The sequence below is a fragment of the Papaver somniferum genome, chromosome 2, assembly GCF_003573695.1.
Source record: "Papaver somniferum cultivar HN1 chromosome 2, ASM357369v1, whole genome shotgun sequence".
In the NCBI taxonomy this organism is placed as follows: domain Eukaryota; kingdom Viridiplantae; phylum Streptophyta; class Magnoliopsida; order Ranunculales; family Papaveraceae; genus Papaver; species Papaver somniferum.
In genome coordinates this window covers 111,748,516-111,758,547 of record NC_039359.1, presented here as the reverse complement: position 1 = coordinate 111,758,547, position 10,032 = coordinate 111,748,516, and the positions used below count along the sequence as shown (strand labels likewise).

The 10,032-nt window shown below is 35.2% G+C and overlaps 1 long non-coding RNA gene across 1 annotated transcript; it reads left to right on the top strand.

Moving 5' to 3' along the window:
- The first annotated feature begins 3,764 nt into the window (after positions 1-3,764).
- LOC113353809 lies at positions 3,765-4,527 on the top strand. Its single transcript, XR_003361548.1, has 2 exons — positions 3,765-4,028; positions 4,192-4,527. It is a non-coding gene; the product is annotated as an uncharacterized LOC113353809 (long non-coding RNA).
- Positions 4,528-10,032: the final 5,505 nt, after the last annotated feature.

Below are 10,032 nucleotides of genomic sequence, written 5' to 3'. Positions count from 1 at the left end.
AGAGCTAGGCTGGCTTGTAGCTACTGAAAAAATGAAAAATATTCAGTTAGAACAGTCATTTGTATTTTACCATGTAGACGACAATATTTGACAATGAGAGATTTGAAATTTGTGAAAAACGTACTTGCCAGGAATCATAGGCTGCATCAAGTAACAGTTATACTTTATTTCTGTGGATAAATTTTTGATGTGGGAGTTCTTTGATGGAGGCATGAGGGACAAATCAGGAATTGACGTGTGTTTTTCATAAGTTGCATCCAGTAGCAGCTATACTTGATTTTTGCAGTGGCTGCACTGCAGTAGTCATTAACACAAAATCACATTTAGATTGTTAAATTTTAACAATCAAACAAAAATAAAAAGAATAATAACAGAAGTGAGTTTAATGTTGGTTAGTAGTGGCAAGTTTTGCACTGTGGACATACATTTCACATTTACATGCAATGTACTTTGCATAGTCCATTTCAGTGGCAATATCCATAAGTCAAGTCCTAAAGTACATCAAAGGAAAAGGCATGCCAGATCTATTGCCACCTCGGAAGAGCTAGCACTATGGCTTTCCAAGATGCACTCTCTTATAATTGTTTTTTGATGAGCTCCTTAAAGATGACTAAGTAACGGTGACCATACTAATAATCCTTGACAGACAATAACAATGGCATTGAAATCACCTAACCGTTGCTGATAATTTTCTTGCATATTGCGATAGTGCAAAACCTTTATGTTCCTTTTATTGGAACTTAAAATTACTCTATAATAGATAAACACCTGAATCGATAGCCTATTTGTAGATTTTGTATCCAAATACAAACGTAACAAAGGAAACAGAGAACTTTTTATGCTCGTGGAAAAAGAAAAACATGCATTTGTAAGAACGTAATTGGTAGATTATCATTGCAAGCTTAGTTTAAATTGTTCTACTCGTAATTAGGTAGAGAATCTACTTACCGTTGAGAGCTAGCGTAAAGATATGCAAATTTCTGACCTTATAGAGCCTGCATGCAACAGTACCATCAAGTATTAGCTACATCTTACAGAACATGGTGCATCATTTAAATCAGTGAAAATTTTATACATAATCAAGGGGAAGACTCATGTGCCTTCCACTCCCGTTGGCCAAAGTGAAAGCTTACCAACACATATTTCGAGAAATAGATATGAGAGATTAACTCGGCTCGAAATAGAAAATGTGTATAATCAAAGTCTATATAGCAAAACGACTTTTGTCTCAAGATAGGATATATAGTAGATAGACTTTTGAGTGAAAGATAAGTTCAAGTCTCCACATACCTTTTTGTCGATGAAGTTCCACCAGCTCCTTGAGTAGTTCTTCGTCTTGTATGATGATTCGTCATGGATTTCTTGAGCTCAACTAGTCCGAGACTTATCTATAGTAGACTAGAAATCAAGACTTATAGTTTTGATCACTAACATTGACAAGCATTCTTGAGATAGCAACACATGCGAGTTCGACCGAGCAATAATCTAACAACGAGGAAACCGAAAATGCAGAAAAACCCCGGGACCTAGTCCAGATTTGAACACCGCACTGTATTAAGCCACTACACACACTAGTATACTACAAGTTAACTTCGTACTGGAATGTTGTTGATCCCTAACCAAGTCTCACACCGATTAAGGTACAGTCGCGTTCCTTATACACCTCTAAATCCCAACAGGACTCTACTCACTTGATTCCCTTAACTGATCTCACCTACAACCAAGAGTTGCTACGACCCAAAGTCGAAGACTTAATAAAAAAAATTGTCTCCCACAGAAAAATCGATTCTGATAGATACATATGTCTCCCACATAAATACCTACGAAGTTTTTGTTCCGTCTTTTGATAAATCAAGGTGAACATGCACCAATTGATAATCCGGTGTTATATTCCTGAAGAACAGCCTACAAATATCAATCACCTCACAATAACTTAACTATATGGTAGTATAACAAGTTATTATGGAATCACAAAGAATGAGACGAAGAGATTTATGATTACTTTTTATATCTTACCTATCGGAGATAAATCTTGAGCCAATCTTAGAGAAGATAGTACTCAATACGATTAGATCACGCAACTACAAAGAGAATATTTGGGTCTGGCTTCAGAATCCCAATGAAGTCTTTAACCTATAATGGTTTTAGGAAAAACCTAGGTTGAAGAAGAATTTACTCTAGTACGCAATGTTTAACTCAGCATCATTTTTGTTGAATATTCGTAGCCTTAACAATAAGAAAACATATATTCGCAATCATTGTTATACAGTGTCATAGTATTATTACACAGCATCAAAGTCCAATTGTTTCACAACTTTGACAATAATACTACGGTGATATGTATCACTCCCCCTATTCAATACTTCCATCTCACAATAAAAACCACTCCCCCTTACATAAAGATCCGTAAACCATATGTATGTAGTGCGAAATACCAAATAATTCTCCCTCTTTTTGTCAATTTAAATTGGCAAAGGTACGAAAATCGCGAGATCATAATGAAATTTTCAAAGAGATAATTCATGACTAAAAGAGAACATATCAACTTTGTTTCGATGATTTCACATAGTCGAAACTTAGTGTATTCATCAAGGAGTTTATAAAGATACAGGATAAGTCCTACAATATTCCACAATCGCACTCCCCACAAAGATTTGACAACTAAGCACAAGTTCAATTAAGAACTCTCCCCATAAAATGTGTAATACCCTGTTACAATTTAGGAACTGCTAGTTAAGTCCTTTAGGTCATAGGAGTGTACTATTGGTGTAACTTAACATTTGGCTAGAATTGTCTAGAAGGGTTCTCCCCTTATCATTTCGGTGGGGTCTGATTATAAGATGTCAACTAGAGAGTTAAGAAAGCAAAAGAAAACGTATATACCTGTTTTTGTTCTTTAATCTTCAGGGATCAGAAAGTTGAGAAGAAGAACAGTCGTGCGAATTTGAGGAAGAAGTTAGGATTAACTTGCTTTTGATTGCATATCTCGTTGGTTTGATTCATTGGTTTTACTCATCTCTTCTCTCCCCTTAGGCAAGTTTACTCTTGATTTATCAATTTGATTACTGTTGTTTAAGCTTTTCAATTTCCATGGTTGTTCATAATCCTTCATTTGGTAATCCGTGAATCCATGTGTTCTTGAAACCCTATTTTGATTATAACATAGTGGTACTGTTAATTAACAACCCAACCGTTAGTTTGCTTCCAATTTTTGATATGTCGTAATTGTATATGTCTGGAATATTAGGTTAAAATTTGCGAATGACCCGACTAGGTTAAGACCCTGAATCAATCCACGAACTGACTGTGTTCCTGTAGAAATTAAATTCCGAAAAGGCCTGTTTGAGCCCTTGTATTTCGAAATCTAACCATTAGAACTTGTTGAATTTTTGATATGTTCTGATGTATGACATTTTCAATATGCTTTATAGATATCATAGAGATCTGACATAGATAAGTACTGTAGAAGCTCTTATATTGTTGACTGCACCTACAGATTTTTGCCTTAGGACAGAATCATAGAACGCCTGGTATCTCAGGATTCCACCGTTAGAATGACCTGAAATTTTGATACGTTTCACTATGGATATTTTTGAGTTCCCTGTAAAAATTATATGACGATCAGGTATGTGGAACATCAGTTGGATCTAGGTACAGTTAGACAGTACAGGTTACTCCGTTGATGATGCTTTGCTTGACTATGTTCATTTTGATATGTGTTGGGTGCATGGTTGATTCCGGTATGTGTTATTCGCCGAGATCAGGGATACATTCATAATGTAATTGAATGTGAGTCACGGTGGGCAGAGTGTTGAGATTGTTATTCGCCGAGATCAGGGCTACATTCATAATGCTATCGAATGTGAGTCGCGGTGGTCAATGGTGGTGTGTATGTCTATTGTTTTTTCCGAGATCAGGGCCATGAATATGATTTAAACAACTTGTGCGTCACGGTGGGGAGTAGTTTTATAATGTGCATGGTTGTCTCATTGTGTGGGTTCAAGGAAGTCTGCTTGGTAGCAAAAAGGGTTTGTAATGCTGAACTTTATATATAATGATGTTTCATAGTTGGTATGTCTAACCTTACGTGATACTTGCAAGGCTTTTACATTCAATGGTTAAATTGATGATTCAAGAGTGAACTTGCTATTTTACAAGGCTCTGACCTTGTGTTGATTTTTCCACTTTCAGGTGACATGAATAAGTAATTTAGTCGTGGATTTCTCGAGTTAGGTGCTGCAGCTAATTGAGAAAATAGGACTCTTCCCTCGCAGCAGTTTGTTAGTATTTGTTTACCTTATTTATGTAATAAGGGGTGCACAAAGAGACATCGGTACTTTGTACCGACTTGAGTTTTATTTTCAGTAGCTTTGAGACACTACTTTGTTTTCAAACTTTCTTTTGATATTTGATGGGATGTATCAGACTTCAATATGCCTATCCCAATAAAAGTGACATTTGATGGGATGTATCAGACTTCAATATGCCTATCCCAATAAAAGTGACAATTCTGTTTGTTTTATTCTATTTTTATGGTCTGGGCTTGTTGTGATCGTTGTCTGGATGCATATCCATATAGTGAAACCTTGGATTGGAAATAGTAGGGACGACCGGACTATTATTACTAATTTGGGATTATCACAAAATGTCATTCCCGAAAGAACAACAAGAGCGACCTTATTTTTAACAAGAAAAGAAAGATTTTTTTGGAACTTTTGATACCTAATAGAATTTTTTTTTGAAACTTTTGATAACTAACAGAAATAGAATACAACTACTAGAAACAAATGTGAAATTGAAACAACACTACATTGGAGCTTCAAGCTTTTATTGCCTAAAAGATATAAATAGATCCAGGGGCAAGTAAAACTCTAGAAACCTAATGAACCAAAACAACACTAATAGACTGCCATAAGTGTTGAAACGTAGCAGTATCTAGAGGTTTAGTGAGAATATCAGCCAATTGTTGTTCGGAAGGCATAAATTCCATGTTAATTGTACCATTTTCATAGAGGTCTCTAATAAAATGATACCTGATGTCGATGTGCTTAGTTCTTGAGTACTCACCAGAATTCTCAGTGATGCGAATCGCACTTGAGTTATCATAAAATATCTTCATTATGCCAGTGTCAATTCCATAATCAGCAAGCATTTGTTTCATCCACGGAAGTTGAGAACAACACAAATTTGCAGCAATATATTCTGCTTCGCATGTTGAAAGGGATTGTGAGTTTTGTTTCTTTCTATGCCATGCCACAAGATTCAACCCTACATAATATAAACCCCATGATGCACTCTTTCTGTCTTTCACACATCCTGCCCAATCAGCATCTGAATAAGTAGTAAGATCAGTGTTAGTATCAAAAGTATAACATAGACCATAACGAATAATATGTTGAATATATCGCATGATCCTTTTTTGCAGCTGCAAGATGATATTACTTTGGATTAGCCTGAAATCTAGCACAACAACCAACACTAAAAGAAATATCAGGTCTTGTAGTTGTAAGATACAAACGACTTCCAATGATTGATCGATAAAGTTTATGATCCACATTGACACCTTTCTCATACCTATGCAGCTTACCAGTAGTGGGCATAGGAGTAAGTTTGAGTTGACTTCTCAAGACCGAACCTTGTTACAAGATCCCTAGCATATTTTTCTTGAGATAAGTAAATTTCATCCTTGTGTTGATGAATGTGTAATCATAAAAAGAATTTTAATTCACCAACATTGCTCATCTCGAATTCCCTTCCAAGAGAGACTTGAAAATCTTTTGCAAGTTTCTCGGAGGTTGTTCCACAGATGATATCATCTACATAGACTTGAGAAATAACAACATCTTTCCCACTCCATTTGGTAAACAATGTTTTATCAGCACCGCCTCTCGAAAAACCTTTCCTAAGAAGAGAAGTGGTTAGTTTTTCCAACCAGGCACGGGGTGCTTGTTTCAATCCATATAATGCCTTTCTGAGCCTAAAGACATGGTCCGGAAATTCTAAACTTTCAAATCCTTTATGTTGGGCAACATAGACCTCTTCCTTTAGGCATCCATTTAAGAATGCGGATTTTACGTCTATCTGAAATAGCTTGATCTTGAGAAAATAAGCATGAGCTAAAAGTAGTCTAACGGACTCAGGGCATGCCACAGTCTAGCTTTGTTTCTGACAATTGTTCCAAATTCATCTTACTTATTCTTGAATATCCATTTCGTACCGACAATATTTACATTGGAGGGACAAGGTACGAGTTCCCATACTGAAAAAGCGGGGGTATGAAAACCACACCCAATATTTCACTGAGAAATCTATATGGACTAACTCCAATATACTTTCAAGAGAATCAACTAGACAGTCAGACTCAATCTTAGGAAAAGTATATCCAAGAGTTATATTTCATTTTCTTAATTCAATATGCAATCAAACAAATACGAATTTACGAACCCGATTGAATATAAGAAATAACTTGGACTGTATCATAAACCAATATCCAAGTGTCGATCAATTTAATCAACAACCAAAGGTTGGATTCACAATTGATTGAACTTACGCACAACCTGTGATATTTCAATTATATAGAAAATATAATGCGGAAATGAAATAACACAGACACCGTAATTTTATTAATGAGGAAACCGCAAATGTAGAAAAACACGGGACTTAGTCCATATTTGAACACCACACTGTATTAAGCCGCTACAGACACTAGCCTACTCCGAGTTAACTTCGTACTGGAATGTAGTTGAGCCCTAACCAATCTCACACTGATCAAGGTACAGTCGCGTTCCTTACGCCACTAGAACCACGCCAGATTCTGCGCACTTGATTCCCTTAGCTGATCTCACCCACAACTAAAAGTTGTTGCGACCCAAAGTCGAAGACTTGATAAACCAATCTGTCTCACACAGAAAAGTCTATTGAATAGATAAATCTGTCTCCCACAGATATACCTATGAGTTTTGTTCCGTCTTTTAATAAATCAAGGTGAACAGGAACTAATTGATAAACCGTACTTATATTCCCGAAGAATAGCCTAGTAATATCAATCACCTCACAATAATCTTAATTGTATGGTAGAGAAACAAGATATTGTGGAATCACAAACAATGAGACGAAGATATTTGTGACTACTTTTTATCTTTCCTATCAGAGATTAAATCTCGAGCAACTCTTAGAGAAGATAGTACTCATTCACGATAGAAAACAACAAGATCAGAACATGCAACTACAGAGAAAATAATTGGGTCTGGCTTCACAATCCCAATGAAGTCTTCAAGTCGTTAACCTATAGGGTTTTGGAAAAACCTAAGGTTAAAAGAGAATCGGCTCTAGTCGCAACTAATATCACACAGGAGGTATGGGGATTAGGTTTCCCAGTTGATAGAGTTCTCCCTTATATAGTCTCCAAATCAGGGTTTGCAATCAATGTTACCTTGGTAATAAAGCATTCAATTTTCACCGTTAGATGAAAACCTGATTAGACTTAATATAATATCTTTCAACTGTTAGATCGAACTTAGCTTGTTACACACAAATGAAAAGTGACTTCATTTAGATATGAGTAACCGTACCTAAACATGTACACCTTGTTGGCTCAACCGTAGTTAACCGAAGTTATCCAGATGAACATTTTCATATCAACCATATTCATCTTAACCATAACTAGTTAAAATAACTCAAATGAAGCTAGTTCTGTAGTTGTTCAATTGTTTATATTCTCATAGAAGTATAAAAGACACAATTGAAGCAAAATCGATTTTGATTCATTCGAATCAATTCATTAACATTATAGCCACAGTTTGCAAAAGATTGCATTCCTTATTATATGAATGTATTAGTTCATGAACAAACCTATTTTAGAACATAACCTACTCAAGTATGCAAACGGGTACACATACCTAAGTGTCCGTAAAGTTTGGGTTCGCCAGTATGCGACGGGTACGCATATCTTCCAAACTCAGTTGGATTTCTGGAACTTGAAACTCACGTCTGTACGCATACTGGTATGCATACTAAATTCCCGGACTTTCATTAACCAACCAGTACGCATACGGGTATGCATACTATGGTTCCCGGACTTGGAATAACTTGCAACAGTTAGCATACAGGTACGGATACTGTGTTGTATCCAATCATGGTTATTTGTTCTAAACTCCCATTTCAATCATTGAAACATTCTTAAAAGACGATAATAGTTGCCTCACACAAACTATTAGCTTCAAAGAAATTTTCAAGTGATCGAATGATCAATACAAAATATTCCGAGCCTAAATAAAATGACTAAATCACACAAATCATATAAAATGTTACAAGGCGATTTTCACATGATTATCTTTTGACTTTCGTCAAGAATATAAGATGAACTTGGTTAAAGCAAAATCTTACCAACACATATTTCGAGAAATATGTAAGCGAGTTAAACTCAGCTCGAAATATCAAATGTGTATAATTGAAGTCTATATAGCTATACAACTTTTGTCTCAAATAGGAGATAAAGTAGATAGACTTTTGAGTGATAGATGAGTTCAAGTCTCCACGTACCTTTTGTTGATGAAGTTCCACAAGCTCCCCTTAGTAGTTCTTCGTCTTCAATCGATAAACACCGTGAAGTCTAATGCTCAACGACACTTTCTATCCTAATCCGAGACTTAGGTATAAGTAGACTAGAAATCAAGACTTATAGTTTTGGAAACTAAACTTCACAAACAAGCTTGAGATAGCAACGCTTGCGAGTTCGACCGAGAAGTGCTCTAAAAATCTCCCCCTTTGTCAATTTTAGTGACAAAACTGTCAATACATATGGATTAAAAAATAAATAAACCTTGTATCTTCTCATCCAAATGCTTGATTTTCTTGGTTTTTCTACATTACTCGAAATCTTCGTCACTTCAAGTATTCCAGTTATTCTGAACATGTTCAACTCAGCATCATAGTTGTTGAAGATCCATAGCTATAACAATGAGAAAACAGTAGCTTTCAGTCATTGTTATACAATGTCATAGTATTATTACACAACATCAAAGTCCAATTGTATCACAACTTTGAAAACAATACTATGGTGATATGTATCACTCCCCCTTAGTCAATACTTCATCTCACAATGAAAACTACTCCCCCTTACATAATGATCCGCAAACCATATGTATTTGTAGTGTGAACTACACATTAATCCTCCCCCTTTTTGTCAATATAAATTGGCAAAGGTACGAAAACTAGTGGGATCATAATGATATTATCATAGAGATACTTCATGACTAAAACAAAACATATCAACTTTGTTTCGATGATTTCACATAGTCGAAACTTTGTGTATTCATCAAGGAGTTTATAAAGATACAAGAAAAATCCTACAATATTCCACAGTCGCACTCCCCACAAGATTTGGCAATTAAGCAGAAGTTCAATTAAGAACTCTCTCATATAAAATGTCATTCCCGAAAGAACAACAAGAGCGACCTTACTTTTGCAAGAAAAGAAGGATTTATTTTTACATTAACAAAGTACACGAAACATGAATTTGTATCCAGAAAACTCAATTTAATCGGAAATGCTCAACATAAGAGAACTTACAGACCCGCGTAGTACTTTAACATAGAAGCAGATCAAAGAAAGATCAATACTGCTGATATTCAAAGATTCATTCTATTTTTTTATCAATATTCGCAAAATGATATCATAGAGTTAATTTTTTTAATCAAAAGTTCATCCTGTCTTCCATCAATATTTGTATACTAACACAACATGCTTAACTTTTGACAGATATGGGACAATCATAGTTCACGGACACAAACACACATATCCCATAATAATTTTTTTGCAATATATAATACCAATAAAGGTTAATACTGCAAAATCATCTTCCAAATAAACTTTAGAATTTAAATAAATAAATTTAAAAACATTGCAAAATGAAAAATGTTGGCAATAGCTACGTGTATTCACAATAATTGCTATTCCAAACCCTAGTTATCCTTCTTAAAACACAAGAATAAATTCCCATAAGAAGTTTCCTAGACAAAAAAAAAATCAAGT